Genomic DNA, 17,909 nt, shown 5'->3' on the forward strand with positions numbered 1-17,909 from the left:
TCGCATTTGTTGGGTATAAAAAATTCGTAATTTCAAACTGCGAATAAGTGCAGAGTGCCAGAATTTGGCACCAAAATATGGCTCCGGCCTCGAAATTGGTATGTTTGGGATATTTTGAAAATTGAAGGGGAGTTTGTTCAAAATGTGACTCTCTGCCACTTTCAGTACTTGGCATATGTTGGTTATAAAAAGTCGTAAAATCAAACTGCGAATACGTGCAGAGAGCCAGAATTTGGCTCCAAAATATGACTCTGGCCTCAAAATTGGGATGTTTCGGATATTTTGAAGACTGCAGGGAGGTTTGGGACAAATGTGACCAAACGCCGCTGTCAGTACTTGGCATATGTTGGGTATAAAAAAGTCGTAATTTCAAACTGCGAATACGTGCAGAGAGCCAGAATTTGGCTCCAAAATATGGCTCAGGCCTCGAAATTGGGATATTAGGGATACTTTGAAAACTGCAGGGGAGTTTATGCAAAATGTGACTCACTGCCGCTTTCAGGACTTGGCATATGTTGGGTATAAAAAAGTCGTAATTTCAAACTGCGAATACGTTCAGAGGGCCAGAATTTGGCTCCAAAATATGGCTCAGGCCTCGAAATTGGGATGTTTGGGATATTTTGAAGACTGCAGGGAGGTTTGGGACAAATGTGGCCAAACTCTGCTTTCAGAACTTGGCATTTGTTGGGTAAAAAAAAGTCATAATATCAAACTGCGAATGCGTGCAGAGAGCCAGAATTTGGCTCCAAAATATGGCTCAGGCCTCGAAATATGGGTATTTGGGATATTTTGAAACCTGCAGGGGAGTTTGTGCAAAATGTGACTCACTGCTGCTTTCAGTACTTGGCATATGTTGGGTATAAAAATTCGCAATTTCAAACTGCCAATACGTGCTGAGAGCCAGAATTTGGCTCCAAAATATGGCTCAGGCCTCGAAATTTGGATATTTGGGATATTTTGAAAACTGCAGGGGAGTTTGTGCAAAATGTGACTCACTGCCTTTTTCAGTACTTGGCATATGTTGGGTATAAAATTCGTTATTTCAAGCTGCGAATACGTGCAGAGAGCCTAAATTTGGCTCTAAAATGTGGCTGAGGCCTCGATATTGGGATGTTTGGGATATTTTGAAAACTGCATGGAAGTTTGGGACATGTGTGACCAAACGCCGCATTCAGTACTTGGCATATGTTGGGTATAAAAAGTTGTAATTTCAAACTGCAAATACGTGCAGAGAGCCAAATTTTGGCTCCAAAATATGGCTCAGGCCTCGAAATTGGGATATTTTGAAAACTGCAGGGGAGTTTGTGCAAAATGTGACTCACTGCCGCTTTCAGAACTTGGCATATGTTAGGTATAAAAAGTCGTAATTTCAAACTGAGAATACGTGCAGAGAGCCTGAATTTGGCTCCAAAATATGGCTCAGGCCTCGATATTGGAATGTTTGGGATATTTTGAAAACTGCAGGGAGGTTTGGGACAAATGTCACCAAACGCCGCTTTCAGTACTTTGCATATGTTGGGTATAAAAAAGTAGTAATTTCAAACTGCGAATACGTGCATAGGGCCAGAATTTGGCTCCAAAATATGGCTCAGGCCTCGAAATTGGGATGTTTGGGATATTTTGAAGACTGCAGGGAGGTTTGGGACAAATGTGGCCAAACGCCGCTTTCAAAACTTGGCATTTGTTGGGTATAGAAAAGTCATAATATCAAACTGCGAATACGTGCAGAGAGCCAGAATTTGGCTCCAAAATATGGCTCAGGCCTAGAAATTGGGGTATTTGGGATATTTTGAAACCTGCAGGGGAGTTTGTGCAAAATGTGACTCACTGCTGCTTTCAGTACTCGGCATATGTTGGGTATAAAAATTCGCAATTTCAAACTGCCAATACGTGCTGAGAGCCAGAATTTGACTCCAAAATATGGCTCAGGCCTCGAAATTGGGATATTTGGGATATTTTGAAAACTGCAGGGGAGTTTGTGCAAAATGTTACTCACTGCCGCTTTCAGTACTTGGCATTTGTTGGGTATAAAAAGTCGTAATTTCAAACTGCGAATACGTGCAGAGAGCCGGAATTTGGCTCCAAAATATGGCTCAGGCCTCGAAATTGGGATATTTGGGATATTTGGTTAACTAAAGGGGGGTTTGGGACAAATGTGACCAAATGCCGCTTTTGGTACTTCGCATATGTTGGGTATAAAAAGTCATAATTTCAAACTGCGAATACATGCAGAGAGCCTGAATTTGACTCCAAAATATGGCACAGGCCTAGAAATTGGGATATTTCGAAAACTGCAGGGGAGTTTGTGCAAAATGTGACTCACTGCCGCTCTCAGGACTTGGCATATGTTGCGTATAAAAAGTCGTTATTTCAAGCTGCGAATACGTGCAGAGAGGCTAAATTAGGCTCTAAAATGTGGCTCAGGCCTCGAAATTGGGATGTTTGGGATATTTTGAAAACTGCAGGGAAGTTTGGGACATATGTGACCAAATGCCGCGTTCAGTACTTGGCATATATTGGTGATAAAAAGTTGTAATTTCAAACTGCGAATACGTGCAGAGAGCCAGAATTTGGCTCCAAAATATGGCTCAGGCCTCGAAATTGGGATATTTTGAAAACTGCAGGGGAGTTTGTGCAAAATGTGACTCACTGCCGCTTTCAGTACTTGGCATATGTTTGGTATAAAATTCGTAATTTCAAACTGAGAATACGTGCAGAGCGCCTGAATTTGGCTCCAAAATATGGCTCAGGCCTCGATATTGGAATGTTTGGGATATTTTGAAAACTGCAGGGAGGTTTGGGACAAATGTGACCAAACGCCGCTTTCAGTACTTTGCATATGTTGGGGATAAAAAAGTAGTAATTTCAAACTGCGAATACGTGCAGAGACACACAATTTGTCTCCAAAATAAAGCTCAGGCCTCGAAATTGTGATGTTTGGGATATTTTGAAAACTGCAGGGAGGTTTGGGACAAATGTGACCAAACGCCGCTCTCAGTAATTCGCATATGTTGGGTATAAAAAGTAGTAATTTCAAACTGCGAATACGTGCAGACAGCCTGAATTTGGCTCGAAAATATGGCTCGCGCCTCGAAATTGGGATATTTGGGATATTTTGAAAATTGCAGGGGAGTTTGTGCAAAATGTGACTCACTGCTGCTTTCAGTACTTGGCATTTGTTGGGTATAAAAAGTCGTAATTTCAAACTGCGAATACGTGCAGAGAGCCGGAATTTGGCTCCAAAATATGGCTCAGGCCTCGAAATTGGGATATTTGGGATATTTGGTTAACTAAAGGGGGGTTTGGGACAAATGTGACCAAATGCCGCTTTTGGTACTTCGCATATGTTGGGTATAAAAAGTCATAATTTCAAACTGCGAATACATGCAGAGAGCCTGAATTTGACTCCAAAATATGGCACAGGCCTAGAAATTGGGATATTTCGAAAACTGCAGGGGAGTTTGTGCAAAATGTGACTCACTGCCGCTCTCAGGACTTGGCATATGTTGCGTATAAAAAGTCGTTATTTCAAGCTGCGAATACGTGCAGAGAGGCTAAATTAGGCTCTAAAATGTGGCTCAGGCCTCGAAATTGGGATGTTTGGGATATTTTGAAAACTGCAGGGAAGTTTGGGACATATGTGACCAAATGCCGCGTTCAGTACTTGGCATATATTGGTGATAAAAAGTTGTAATTTCAAACTGCGAATACGTGCAGAGAGCCAGAATTTGGCTCCAAAATATGGCTCAGGCCTCGAAATTGGGATATTTTGAAAACTGCAGGGGAGTTTGTGCAAAATGTGACTCACTGCCGCTTTCAGTACTTGGCATATGTTTGGTATAAAATTCGTAATTTCAAACTGAGAATACGTGCAGAGCGCCTGAATTTGGCTCCAAAATATGGCTCAGGCCTCGATATTGGAATGTTTGGGATATTTTGAAAACTGCAGGGAGGTTTGGGACAAATGTGACCAAACGCCGCTTTCAGTACTTTGCATATGTTGGGGATAAAAAAGTAGTAATTTCAAACTGCGAATACGTGCAGAGACACACAATTTGTCTCCAAAATAAAGCTCAGGCCTCGAAATTGTGATGTTTGGGATATTTTGAAAACTGCAGGGAGGTTTGGGACAAATGTGACCAAACGCCGCTCTCAGTAATTCGCATATGTTGGGTATAAAAAGTAGTAATTTCAAACTGCGAATACGTGCAGACAGCCTGAATTTGGCTCGAAAATATGGCTCGCGCCTCGAAATTGGGATATTTGGGATATTTTGAAAATTGCAGGGGAGTTTGTGCAAAATGTGACTCACTGCTGCTTTCAGTACTTGGCGTATGATGGGTATAAAAATTCGTAATATTAAACTGCCAATACGTGCAGAGAGCCAGAATTTGGCTCCAAAATATGGCTCAGGCCTCGATATTAAGATGGTAGTGATATTTTGAAAACTGCTTGGAGGTTTGCTACAAATGTGACCAAACGCTACTTTCAGTACTTCGCATTTGTTGGGTATAAAAAATTCGTAATTTCAAACTGCGAATAAGTGCAGAGAGCCAGAATTTGGCACCAAAATATGGCTCCGGCCTCGAAATTGGGATGTTTGGGATATTTTGAAAATTGAAGGGGAGTTTGTTCAAAATGTGACTCTCTGCCACTTTCAGTACTTGGCATATGTTGGTTATAAAAAGTCGTAATATCAAACTGCGAATACGTGCAGAGAGCCAGAATTTGGCTCCAAAATATGACTCTGGCCTCAAAATTGGGATGTTTCGGATATTTTGAAGACTGCAGGGAGGTTTGGGACAAATGTGACCAAACGCCGCTGTCAGTACTTGGCATATGTTGGGTATAAAAAAGTCGTAATTTCAAACTGCGAATACGTGCAGAGAGCCAGAATTTGGCTCCAAAATATGGCTCAGGCCTCGAAATTGGGATATTAGGGATACTTTGAAAACTGCAGGGGAGTTTATGCAAAATGTGACTCACTGCCGCTTTCAGGACTTGGCATATGTTGGGTATAAAAAAGTCGTAATTTCAAACTGCGAATACGTTCAGAGGGCCAGAATTTGGCTCCAAAATATGGCTCAGGCCTCGAAATTGGGATGTTTGGGATATTTTGAAGACTGCAGGGAGGTTTGGGACAAATGTGGCCAAACTCTGCTTTCAGAACTTGGCATTTGTTGGGTAAAAAAAAGTCATAATATCAAACTGCGAATGCGTGCAGAGAGCCAGAATTTGGCTCCAAAATATGGCTCAGGCCTCGAAATTGGGATATTTGGGATATTTTGAAAACTGCAGGGGAGTTTGTGCAAAATGTGACTCACTGCCTTTTTCAGTACTTGGCATATGTTGGGTATAAAAAGTCGTTATTTCAAGCTGCGAATACGTGCAGAGAGCCTAAATTTGGCTCTAAAATGTGGCTGAGGCCTCGATATTGGGATGTTTGGGATATTTTGAAAACTGCATGGAAGTTTGGGACATATGTGACCAAACGCCGCATTCAGTACTTGGCATATGTTGGGTATAAAAAGTTGTAATTTCAAACTGCAAATACGTGCAGAGAGCCAAATTTTGGCTCCAAAATATGGCTCAGGCCTCGAAATTGGGATATTTTGAAAACTGCAGGGGAGTTTGTGCAAAATGTGACTCACTGCCGCTTTCAGAACTTGGCATATGTTAGGTATAAAAAGTCGTAATTTCAAACTGGGAATACGTGCAGAGAGCCTGAATTTGGCTCCAAAATATGGCTCAGGCCTCGATATTGGAATGTTTGGGATATTTTGAAAACTGCAGGGAGGTTTGGGACAAATGTCACCAAACGCCGCTTTCAGTACTTTGCATATGTTGGGTATAAAAAAGTAGTAATTTCAAACTGCGAATACGTGCATAGGGCCAGAATTTGGCTCCAAAATATGGCTCAGGCCTCGAAATTGGGATGTTTGGGATATTTTGAAGACTGCAGGGAGGTTTGGGACAAATGTGGCCAAACGCTGCTTTCAGTACTTTGCATATGTTGGGTATAAAAAAGTAGTAATTTCAAACTGAGAATACGTGCAGAGAGCCTGAATTTGGCTCCAAAATATGGCTCAGGCCTCGATATTGGAATGTTTGGGATATTTTGAAGACTGCAGGGAGGTTTGGGACAAATGTGACCAAGCACCGCTTTCAGTACTTGGCATATGTTGGGTATAAAAAAGTCGTAATTTCAAACTGCGAATACGTGCAGAGAGCCAGAATTTGGCTCCAAAACATGGCTCTGGCCTCGAAATTGGGATATTTGGGATATTTCGAAAGCTGCAGGGGAGATTGTGCAAAATATGACTCACTGCCGCTTTCAGGACTTAGCATATGTTGGGTATAAAAAGTCGTAATTTCAAACTGCGAATACGTGTATAGAGCCAGAATTTGGCTCCAAAATATGGCTCAGGCCTCGAAATAGGGATGTCTGGGATATTTTGAAAACTACAGAGGGATTGGGACTAATGTGACCAAATGCCGCTTTCAGTATTTGGCATATGTTGGGTTTAAAAAAGTTGCAATTTCAAACTGCGAATACGTGCAGAGAGCCAGAATTCGGCTCCAAAATATGGCTCAGGCCTCGAAATTGGGATATTTGGGTTATTTCGAAAACTGCAGGGGAGTTTGTACGAAATATGACTCATTGCCGCTTTCAGGACTAGGCATATGTTGGGTATAAAAAGTCGTAATTTCAAACTGCGAATACGTGCAGAGAGCCAGAATTTGGCTCCAAAATATGGCTCAGGCCTCGAAATTGGGATATTTGGGATATTTTGGTAACTAAAGGGGGGTTTGGGACAAATGTGACCAAATGCTGCTTTTGGTACTTCGCATATGTTGGGTATAAAAAGTCATAATTTCAAACTGCGAATACGTGCAGAGAGCCTGAATTTGACTCCAAAATATGGCTCAGGCCTCGAAATTGGGATATTTCGAAAACTGCAGGGGAGTTTGTGCAAAATGTGACTCACTGCCGCTTTCAGGACTTGGCATATGTTGGGTATAAAAAGTCGTTATTTCAAGCTGCGAATACGTGCAGAGAGGCTAAATTTGGCTCTAAAATGTGGCTCAGGCCTCGAAATTGGGATGTTTGGGATATTTTGAAAACTGCAGGGAAGTTTGGGACATATGTGACCAAATGCCGCATTCAGTACTTGGCATATGTTGGGGATAAAAAGTTATAATTTCAACTGCGAATACGTGCAGAGAGCCAGAATCTGGCTCAAAAATATGGCTCAAGCCTCGAAATTGGGATATTTTGAAAACTGCAGGGGAGTTTGTGCAAAATGTGACTCACTGCCGCTTTCTGTAATTGGCATATGTTCGGTATAAAATTCGTAATTTCAAACTGAGAATACGTGCAGAGAGCCTGAATTTGGCTCCAAAATATGGCTCAGGCCTCGATATTGGAATGTTTGGGATATTTTAAAAACTGCTGGGAGGTTTGGGCCAAATGTGACCAAACGCCGCTTTCAGTACTTTGCATATGTTGGGTATAAAAAAAGTAGTAATTTCAAACTGCGAATACGTGCAGAGACACACAATTTGTCTCCAAAATATCGCTCAGGCCTCGAAATTGTGATGTTTGGGATATTTTGAAAACTGCAGGGAGGTTTGTGACAAATGTGACCAAACGCCGCTCTCAGTAATTCGCATATTTTGGGTATAAAAAGTCGTAATTTTAAACTTCGAATACGTGCAGACAGCCTGAATTTGGCTCCAAAATATGGCTCGCGCCTCGAAATTGGGATATTTGGGATATTTCGAAAACTGCAGGGGAGTTTGTGCAAAATGTGACTCAATGCCGCTTTCAGTACTTGGCATATGTTGGATATAAAAAGTCGTAATATCAAACTGCGAATACGTGCAGAGAGCCAGAATTTGGCTCCAAAATATGGCTCAGGCCTCGAAATTGGGATGTTTGGGATATTTTGAAGATTGTAGGGAGGTTTGAGACAAATGTGACCAAATGCCGCTTTCAGTATTTGGCATATGTTGGGTTTAAAAAAGTCGCAATTTCAAACTGCGAATACGTGCAGAGAGCCAGAATTCGGCTCCAAAATATGGCTCAGGCATCGAAATTGGGATATTTGGGATATTTCGAAAACTGCAGGGGAGTTTGTACGAAATATGACTCATTGCCACTCTCAGGACTAGGTATATGTTGGGTATAAAGGTCGTAATTTGAAACTGCGAATACGTGCATAGAGCCAGAATTTGGCTCCAAAATATGGCTCAGGCCTCGATATTGGGATATTTGGGATATTTTGTTAACTAAAGGGGGGTTTGGGACAAATGTGACCAAATGCCGCTTTTGGTACTTCGCATATGTTGGGTATAAAAAGTCATAATTTCAAACTGCGAATACGTGCAGAGAGCCTGAATTTGACTCCAAAATGTGGCTCAGGCCTCGAAATTGGGATATTTGGGATATTTCGAAAACTGCAGGGGAGTTTGTGCAAAATGTGACTCACTGCCGCTCTCAGGACTTGGCATATGTTGGGTATAAAAAGTCGTAATTTCAAACTGCGACTACGTGCAGAGAGCCAGAATTTGGCTCCAAAATATGGCTCAGGCCTCGAAATTGGGATATTTGGGATATTTTGAAAACTGCAGGGGAGTTTGTGCAAAATGTGACTCACTGCCACTTTCAGTACTTGGCATATGTTGGGTATAAAAAGTCGTTATTTCAAGCTGCGAATACGTGCAGAGAGGCTAAATTTGGCTCTAAAATGTGGCTCAGGCCTCGAAATTGGGATGTTTAGGATATTTTGAAAACTGCAAGGAAGTTTGGGACATATGTGACCAAATGCCGCATTCAGTACTTGGCATATGGGGCGGATAAAAAGTTGTAATTTCAAACTGCGAATACGTGCAGAGAGCCAGAATTTGGCTCCAAAATGTGGCTCAGGCCACGAAATTGGGATATTTGGGATATTTCGAAAACTGCAGGGGAGTTTGTGCAAAATGTGACTCACTGCCGCTCTCAGGACTTGGCATATGTTGGGTATAAAAAGTCGTAATTTCAAACTGCGACTACGTGCAGAGAGCCAGAATTTGGCTCCAAAATATGGCTCAGGCCTCGAAATTGGGATATTTGGGATATTTTGAAAACTGCAGAGGAGTTTGTGCTAAATGTGACTCACTGCCGCTTTCAGTACTTGGCATATGTTCGGTATAAAATTCGTAATTTCAAACTGAGAATACGTGCAGAGAGCCTGAATTTGGCTCCAAAATATGGCTCAGGCCTCGATATTGGAATGTTTGGGATATTTTGAAAACTGCAGGGAGGTTTGGGACAAATGTGACCAAACGCCGCTTTCAGTACTTTGCATATGTTGGGTATAAAAAAGTAGTAATTTCAAACTGCGAATACGTGCAGAGACACGCAATTTGTCTCCAAAATAAAGCTCAGGCCTCGAAATTGTGATGTTTGGGATATTTTGCAAACTGCAGGGAGTTTGGGACAAATGTGACCAAACGCCGCTCTCAGTAATTCGCATATGTTGGGTATAAAAAGTAGTAATTTCAAACTGCGAATACGCGCAGAGAGCCAGAATTCGGCTCCAAAATATGGCTCAGGACTCGAAATTGGGATATTTGGGTTATTTCGAAAACTGCAGGGGAGTTTGTACGAAATATGACTCATTGCCGCTTTCAGGACTAGGCATATGTTGGGTATAAAAAGTCGTAATTTCAAACTGCGAATACGTGCAGAGAGCCAGAATTTGGCTCCAAAATATGGCTCAGGCCTCGAAATTGGGATATTTGGGATATTTTGGTAACTAAAGGGGGGTTTGGGACAAATGTGACCAAATGCCGCTTTTGGTACTTCGCATATGTTGGGTATAAAAAGTCATAATTAAAAACTGCGAATACGTGCAGAGACACACAATTTGTCTCCAAAATAAAGCTCAGGCCTCGAAATTGTGATGTTTGGGATATTTTGAAAACTGCAGGGAGGTTTGGGACAAATGTGACCAAACGCCGCTCTCAGTAATTCGCATATGTTGGGTATAAAAAGTAGTAATTTCAAACTGCGAATACGTGCAGACAGCCTGAATTTGGCTCCAAAATATGGCTCGCGCCTCGAAATTGGGTTATTGGGGATATTTTGAAAATTGCAGGGGAGTTTGTGCAAAATGTGACTCACTGCTGCTTTCAGTACTTGGCATATGATGGGTATAAAAATTCGTAATATTAAACTGCGAATACGTGCAGAGAGCCAGAATTTGGCTCCAAAATATGACTCTGGCCTCAAAATTGGGATGTTTCGGTTATTTTGAAGACTGCAGGGAGGTTTGGGACAAATGTGACCAAACGCCGCTTTCAGTACATGGCATATGTTTGGTATAAAAAAGTCGTAATTTCAAATTGCGAATACGTGCAGAGAGCCAGAATTTGGCTCCAAAATATGGCTCAGGCCTCGAAATTGGGGAATTTTGGATATTTTGAAACCTGCAGGGGAGTCTGTGCAAAATGTGACTCACTGCTGCTTTCAGTGCTCGGCATATGTTGGGTATAAAAATTCGCAATTTCAAACTGCCAATACGTGCTGAGAGCCAGAATTTGGCTCCAAAATATGGCTCAGGCCTCGAAATTGGGATATTTGGGATATTTTGAAAACTGCAGGGGAGTTTGTGCAAAATGTGACTCACTGCCGCTTTCAGGACTTGGCATATGTTGGGTATAAAAAAGTCGTAATTTCAAAATGCGAATACGTGCAGAGAGCCAGAATTTGGCTCCAAAATATCGCTCAGGCCTCAAAATTGGGATGTTTGGGATATTTTGAAAACTGCAGGGGGGTTTGGGACACATGTGACCAAATGCCGCTTTCGGTACTTGACATATGTTGGGTATAAAAAGTCGCAATTTTAAACTGCGAATACGTGCAGAGAGCCAGAATTTGGCTCCAAAAAATGGCTCAGGCCTCGAAATTGGGATATTTGCGATATTTTGAAAACTGCAGGGGAGTTTGTGCAAAATGTGACTCACTGCCTTTTTCAGCACTTGGCATATGTTGGGTATAAAAAGTCGTTATTTCAAGCTGCGAATACGTGCAGAGAGCCTAAATTTGGCTCTAAAATGTGGCTCAGGCCTCGAAATTGGGATGTTTGGGATATTTTGAAAAATGCATGAAAGTTTGGGACATATGTCACCAAACGCCGCATTCAGTACTTGGCATATGTTGGGTATAAAAAGTAGTAATTTCAAACTGCGAATACGCGCAGAGAGCCAGAATTCGGCTCCAAAATATGGCTCAGGACTCGAAATTGGGATATTTGGGTTATTTCGAAAACTGCAGGGGAGTTTGTACGAAATATGACTCATTGCCGCTTTCAGGACTAGGCATATGTTGGGTATAAAAAGTCGTAATTTCAAACTGCGAATACGTGCAGAGAGCCAGAATTTGGCTCCAAAATATGGCTCAGGCCTCGAAATTGGGATATTTGGGATATTTTGGTAACTAAAGGGGGGTTTGGGACAAATGTGACCAAATGCCGCTTTTGGTACTTCGCATATGTTGGGTATAAAAAGTCATAATTAAAAACTGCGAATACGTGCAGAGACACACAATTTGTCTCCAAAATAAAGCTCAGGCCTCGAAATTGTGATGTTTGGGATATTTTGAAAACTGCAGGGAGGTTTGGGACAAATGTGACCAAACGCCGCTCTCAGTAATTCGCATATGTTGGGTATAAAAAGTAGTAATTTCAAACTGCGAATACGTGCAGACAGCCTGAATTTGGCTCCAAAATATGGCTCGCGCCTCGAAATTGGGTTATTGGGGATATTTTGAAAATTGCAGGGGAGTTTGTGCAAAATGTGACTCACTGCTGCTTTCAGTACTTGGCATATGATGGGTATAAAAATTCGTAATATTAAACTGCGAATACGTGCAGAGAGCCAGAATTTGGCTCCAAAATATGACTCTGGCCTCAAAATTGGGATGTTTCGGTTATTTTGAAGACTGCAGGGAGGTTTGGGACAAATGTGACCAAACGCCGCTTTCAGTACATGGCATATGTTTGGTATAAAAAAGTCGTAATTTCAAATTGCGAATACGTGCAGAGAGCCAGAATTTGGCTCCAAAATATGGCTCAGGCCTCGAAATTGGGGAATTTTGGATATTTTGAAACCTGCAGGGGAGTCTGTGCAAAATGTGACTCACTGCTGCTTTCAGTGCTCGGCATATGTTGGGTATAAAAATTCGCAATTTCAAACTGCCAATACGTGCTGAGAGCCAGAATTTGGCTCCAAAATATGGCTCAGGCCTCGAAATTGGGATATTTGGGATATTTTGAAAACTGCAGGGGAGTTTGTGCAAAATGTGACTCACTGCCGCTTTCAGGACTTGGCATATGTTGGGTATAAAAAAGTCGTAATTTCAAAATGCGAATACGTGCAGAGAGCCAGAATTTGGCTCCAAAATATCGCTCAGGCCTCAAAATTGGGATGTTTGGGATATTTTGAAAACTGCAGGGGGGTTTGGGACACATGTGACCAAATGCCGCTTTCGGTACTTGACATATGTTGGGTATAAAAAGTCGCAATTTTAAACTGCGAATACGTGCAGAGAGCCAGAATTTGGCTCCAAAAAATGGCTCAGGCCTCGAAATTGGGATATTTGCGATATTTTGAAAACTGCAGGGGAGTTTGTGCAAAATGTGACTCACTGCCTTTTTCAGTACTTGGCATATGTTGGGTATAAAAAGTCGTTATTTCAAGCTGCGAATACGTGCAGAGAGCCTAAATTTGGCTCTAAAATGTGGCTCAGGCCTCGAAATTGGGATGTTTGGGATATTTTGAAAAATGCATGAAAGTTTGGGACATATGTCACCAAACGCCGCATTCAGTACTTGGCATATGTTGGGTATAAAAAGTTGTAATTTCAAACTGCGAATACGTGCAGAGAGCCAAATTTTGGCTCCAAAATATGGCTCAGGCCTCGAAATTGGGATATTTTGAAAACTGTAGGGGAGTTTGTGCAAAATGTGACTCACTGCCACTTTCAGTACTTGGCATATGTTGGGTATAAAAAGTAGTAATTTCAAACTGAGAATACGTGCAGAGAGCCTGAATTTGGCTCCAAAATATGGCTCAGGCCTCGATATTGGAATGTTTGGGATATTTTGAAAACTGCAGGGAGGTTTGGGCCAAATGTGACCAAACGCCGCTTTCAGTACTTGGCATATGTTGGGTATAAAAAAGTAGTAATTTCAAACTGCGAATACGTGCAGCGAGACAATTTGTCTCCAAAATATCGCTCAGGCCTCGAAATTGGGATGTTTGGGATATTTTGAAAACTGCAGGGAGGTTTGGGACAAATGTGACCAAACGCCGCTTTCAGTACTTGGCATATGTTGGGTATAAAAAAGTCGTAATTTCAAACTGCGAATACGTGCAGAGAGCCAGAATTTGGCTCCAAAACATGGCTCTAGCCTCGAAATTGGGATATTTGGGATATTTCGAAAGCTGCAGGGGAGATTGTGCAAAATGTGACTCACTGCCGCTTTCAGGACTTAGCATATGTTGGGTATAAAAAGTCGTAATTTCAAACTGCGAATACGTGTATAGAGCCAGAATTTGGCTCCAAAATATGGCTCAGGCCTCGAAATAGGGATGTTTGTGATATTTTGAAAACTACAGAGGGATTGGGACAAATGTGACCAAATGCCGCTTTCAGTATTTGGCATATGTTGGGTTTAAAAAAGTCGCAATTTCAAACTGCGAATACGTGCAGAGAGCCAGAATTCGGCTCCAAAATATGGCTCAGGCCTCGAAATTGGGATATTTGTGATATTTTGGTAACTAAAGGGGGGTTTGGGACAAATGTGACCAAATGCCGCTTTTGGTACTTCGCATATGTTGGGTATAAAAAGTCATAATTTCAAACTGCGAATACGTGCAGAGAGCCTGAATTTGACTCCAAAATATGGCTCAGGCCTCGAAATTGGGATATTTCGAAAACTGCAGGGGAGTTTGTGCAAAATGTGACTCACTGCCGCTTTCAGTACTTGGCATATGTTCAGTATAAAATTCGTAATTTCAAACTGAGAATACGTGCAGAGAGCCTGAATTTGGCTCCAAAATATGACTCAGGCCTCGATATTGGAATGTTTGGGATATTTTGAAAACTGCAGGGAGGTTTGGGCCAAATGTGACCAAACGCAGCTTTCAGTACTTTGCATATGTTGGGTATAAAAAAGTAGTAATTTCAAACTGCGAATACGTGCAGAGACACACAATTTGTCTCCAAAATATCGCTCAGGCCTCGAAATTGTGATGTTTGGGATATTTTGAAAACTGCAGGGAGGTTTGGGACAAATGTGACCAAACGCCGCTCTCAGTAATTCGCATATGTTGGGTATAAAAAGTCGTAATTTCAAACTGCGAATACGTGCAGACAGCCTGAATTTGGCTCCAAAATATGGCTCGCGCCTCGAAATTGGGATATTTGGGATATTTTGAAAATTGCAGGGGAGTTTGTGCAAAATGTGACTCACTGCTGCTTTCAGTACTTGGCATATGTTGGATATAAAAAGTCGTAATATCAAACTGCGAATACGTGCAGAGAGCCAGAATTTGGCTCCAAAATATGGCTCAGGCCTCCAAATTGGGATGTTTGGGATATTTTGAAGACTGCAGGGAGGTTTGGGACAAATGTGACCAAATGCCGCTTTCAGTATTTGGCATAAGTTGGGTTTAAAAAAGTCGCAATTTCAAACTGCGAATACGTGCAGAGAGCCAGAATTCGGCTCCAAAATATGGCTCAGGCCTCGAAATTGGGATATTTGGGATATTTCGAAAACTGCAGGGGAGTTTGTACGAAATATGACTCATTGCCGCTCTCAGGACTAGGCATATGTTGGGTATAAAGGTCGTAATTTGAAACTGCAAATACGTGCATAGAGCCAGAATTTGGCTCCAAAATATGGCTCAGGCCTCGAAATTGGGATATTTGGGATATTTTGGTAACTAAAGGGGGGTTTGGGACAAATGTGACCAAATGCCGCTTTTGGTACTTCGCATATGTTGGGTATAAAAAGTCATAATTTCAAACTGCGAATACGTGCAGAGAGCCTGAATTTGACTCAAAAATGTGGCTCAGGCCTCGAAATTGGGATATTTGGGATATTTCGAAAACTGCAGGGGAGTTTGTGCAAAATGTAACTCACTGCCGCTCTCAGGACTTGGCATATGTTGGGTATAAAAAGTCGTAATTTCAAACTGCGAATACGTGCAGAGAGCCAGAATTTGGCTCCAAAATATGGCTCAGGCCTCGAAATTGGGATATTTGGGATATTTTGAAAACTGCAGGGGAGTTTGTGCAAAATGTGACTCACTGCCACTTTCAGTACTTGGCATATGTTGGGTATAAAAAGTCGTTATTTCAAGCTGCGAATACGTGCAGAAAGGCTAAATTTGGCTCTAAAATGTGGCTCAGGCCTCGAAATTGGGATGTTTGGAATATTTTGAAAACTGCAGGGAAGTTTGGGACATATGTGACCAAATGCCGCATTCAGTACTTGGCATATGTTGGGGATAAAAAGTTGTAATTTCAAACTGCGAATACGTGCAGAGAGCCAGAATTTGGCTCCAAAATATGGCTCAGGCCTCGAAATTGGGATATTTTGAAAACTGCAGGGGAGTTTGTGCAAAATGTGACTCACTGCCGCTTTCAGTACTTGGCATATGTTCGGTATAAAATTCGTAATTTCAAACTGAGAATACGTGCAGAGAGCCTGAATTTGGCTCCAAAATATGGCTCAGGCCTCGATATTAAGATGGTAGTGATATTTTGAAAACTGCTTGGAGGTTTATAACAAATGTGACCAAACGCTGCTTTCAGTACTTCGCATTTGTTGGGTATAAAAAATTCGTAATTTCAAACTGCGAATAAGTGCAGAGAGCCTGAATTTGGCACCAAAATATGGCTCCGGCCTCGAAATTGGGATGTTTGGGATATTGTGAAAATTGCAGGGGAGTTTGTGCAAAATGTGACTCACTGCTGCTTTCAGTACTTGGCGTATGATGGGTATAAAAATTCGTAATATTAAACTGCGAATACGTGCAGAGAGCCAGAATTTGGCTCCAAAATATGACTCTGGCCTCAAAATTGGGATGTTTCGGATATTTTGAAGACTGCAGGGAGGTTTGGGACAAATGTGACCAAACGCCGCTTTCAGTACTTGGCATATGTTGGGTATAAAAAAGTCGTAATTTCAAATTGCGAAAACGTGCAGAGAGCCAGAATTTGGCTCCAAAATATGGCTCAGGCCTCGAAATTGGGGAATTTTGGATATTTTGAAACCTGCAGGGGAGTTTGTGCAAAATGTGACTCACTGCTGCTTTCAGTGCTCGGCATATGTTGGGTATAAAAATTCGCAATTTCAAACTGCCAATACGTGCTGAGAGCCAGAATTTGGCTGCAAAATATGGCTCAGGCCTCGAAATTGGGATATTTGCGTTATTTTGAAAACTGGAGGAGAGTTTGGGCAAAATGTGACTCACTGCCGCTTTCAGTACTTGGAATATGTTTGGGTATAAAAAGTCGCAATTTCAAACTGCGAATACGTGCAGAGAGCCAGAATTTGGCTCCAAAAAATGGCTCAGGCCTCGAAATTGGGATATTTGCGATATTTTGAAAACTGCAGGGGAGTTTGTGCAAAATGTGACTCACTGCCTTTTTCAGTACTTGGCATATGTTGGGTATAAAAAGTCGTTATTTCAAGCTGCGAATACGTGCAGAGAGCCTAAATTTGGCTCTAAAATGTGGCTCAGGCCTCGAAATTGGGATGTTTGGGATATTTTGAAAACTGCATGGAAGTTTGGGACATATGTCACCAAACGCTGAATTCAGTACTTGGCATATGTTGGGTATAAAAAGTTGTAATTTCAAACTGCGAATACGTGCAGCGAGCCAAATTTTGGCTCCAAAATATGGCTCAGGCCTCGAAATTGGGATATTTTGAAAACTGTAGGGGAGTTTGTGCAAAATGTGACTCACTGCCACTTTCAGTACTTGGCATATGTTGGGTATAAAAAGTCGTAATTTCAAACTGAGAATACGTGCAGAGAGCCTGAATTTGGCTCCAAAATATGGCTCAGGCCTCGATATTGGAATGTTTGGGATAGTTTTGAAAACTGCAGGGAGGTTTGGGACAAATGTCACCAAATGCCGCTCTCAGTAATTCGCATATGTTGGGTATAAAACGTCGTAATTTCAAACTGCGAATATGTGCAGACAGCCTGAATTTGGCTCCAAAATATGGATCTAGCCTCGAAATTGGGATATTTGGGATATTTTGAAAATTGCAGGGGCGTTTGTGCAAAATGTGACTCACTGCCGCTTTCAGTACTTGGCGTATGATGGGTATAAAAAGTCGTAATATTAAACTGCGAAACGTGCAGAGAGCCAGAATTTGGCTCCAAAATATGGCTCAGGCCTCGAAATTGGGATGTTTGGGATATTTTGAAAACTGCAGGGAGGTTTGGGACAAATGTGACCAAGCGCTGCTTTCAGTACTTCGCATTTGTTGGGTATAAAAAATTCGTAATTTCAAACTGCGAATACGTGCAGAGAGCCAGAATTTGGCACCAAAATATGGCTCAGGCCTCGAAATTGGGATGTTTGGGATATTTTGAAAACTGCAGGGGAGTTTGTGCAGATGTGACTCTCTGCCACTTTCAGTACTTGGCATATGTTGGATATAAAAAGTCGTAATATTAAACGGCGAATACGTGCAGAGAGCCAGAATGTGGCTCCAAAATATGGCTCAGGCCTCGAAATTGGGATGTTTGGGATATTTTGAAGACTGCAGGGAGGTTTGGGACAAATGTGACCAAGCACCGCTTTCAGTACTTGGCATATGTTGGGTATAAAAAAG

Source organism: Procambarus clarkii, unplaced genomic scaffold, assembly GCF_040958095.1.
Source record: "Procambarus clarkii isolate CNS0578487 unplaced genomic scaffold, FALCON_Pclarkii_2.0 HiC_scaffold_158, whole genome shotgun sequence".
Classification (NCBI taxonomy): domain Eukaryota; kingdom Metazoa; phylum Arthropoda; class Malacostraca; order Decapoda; family Cambaridae; genus Procambarus; species Procambarus clarkii.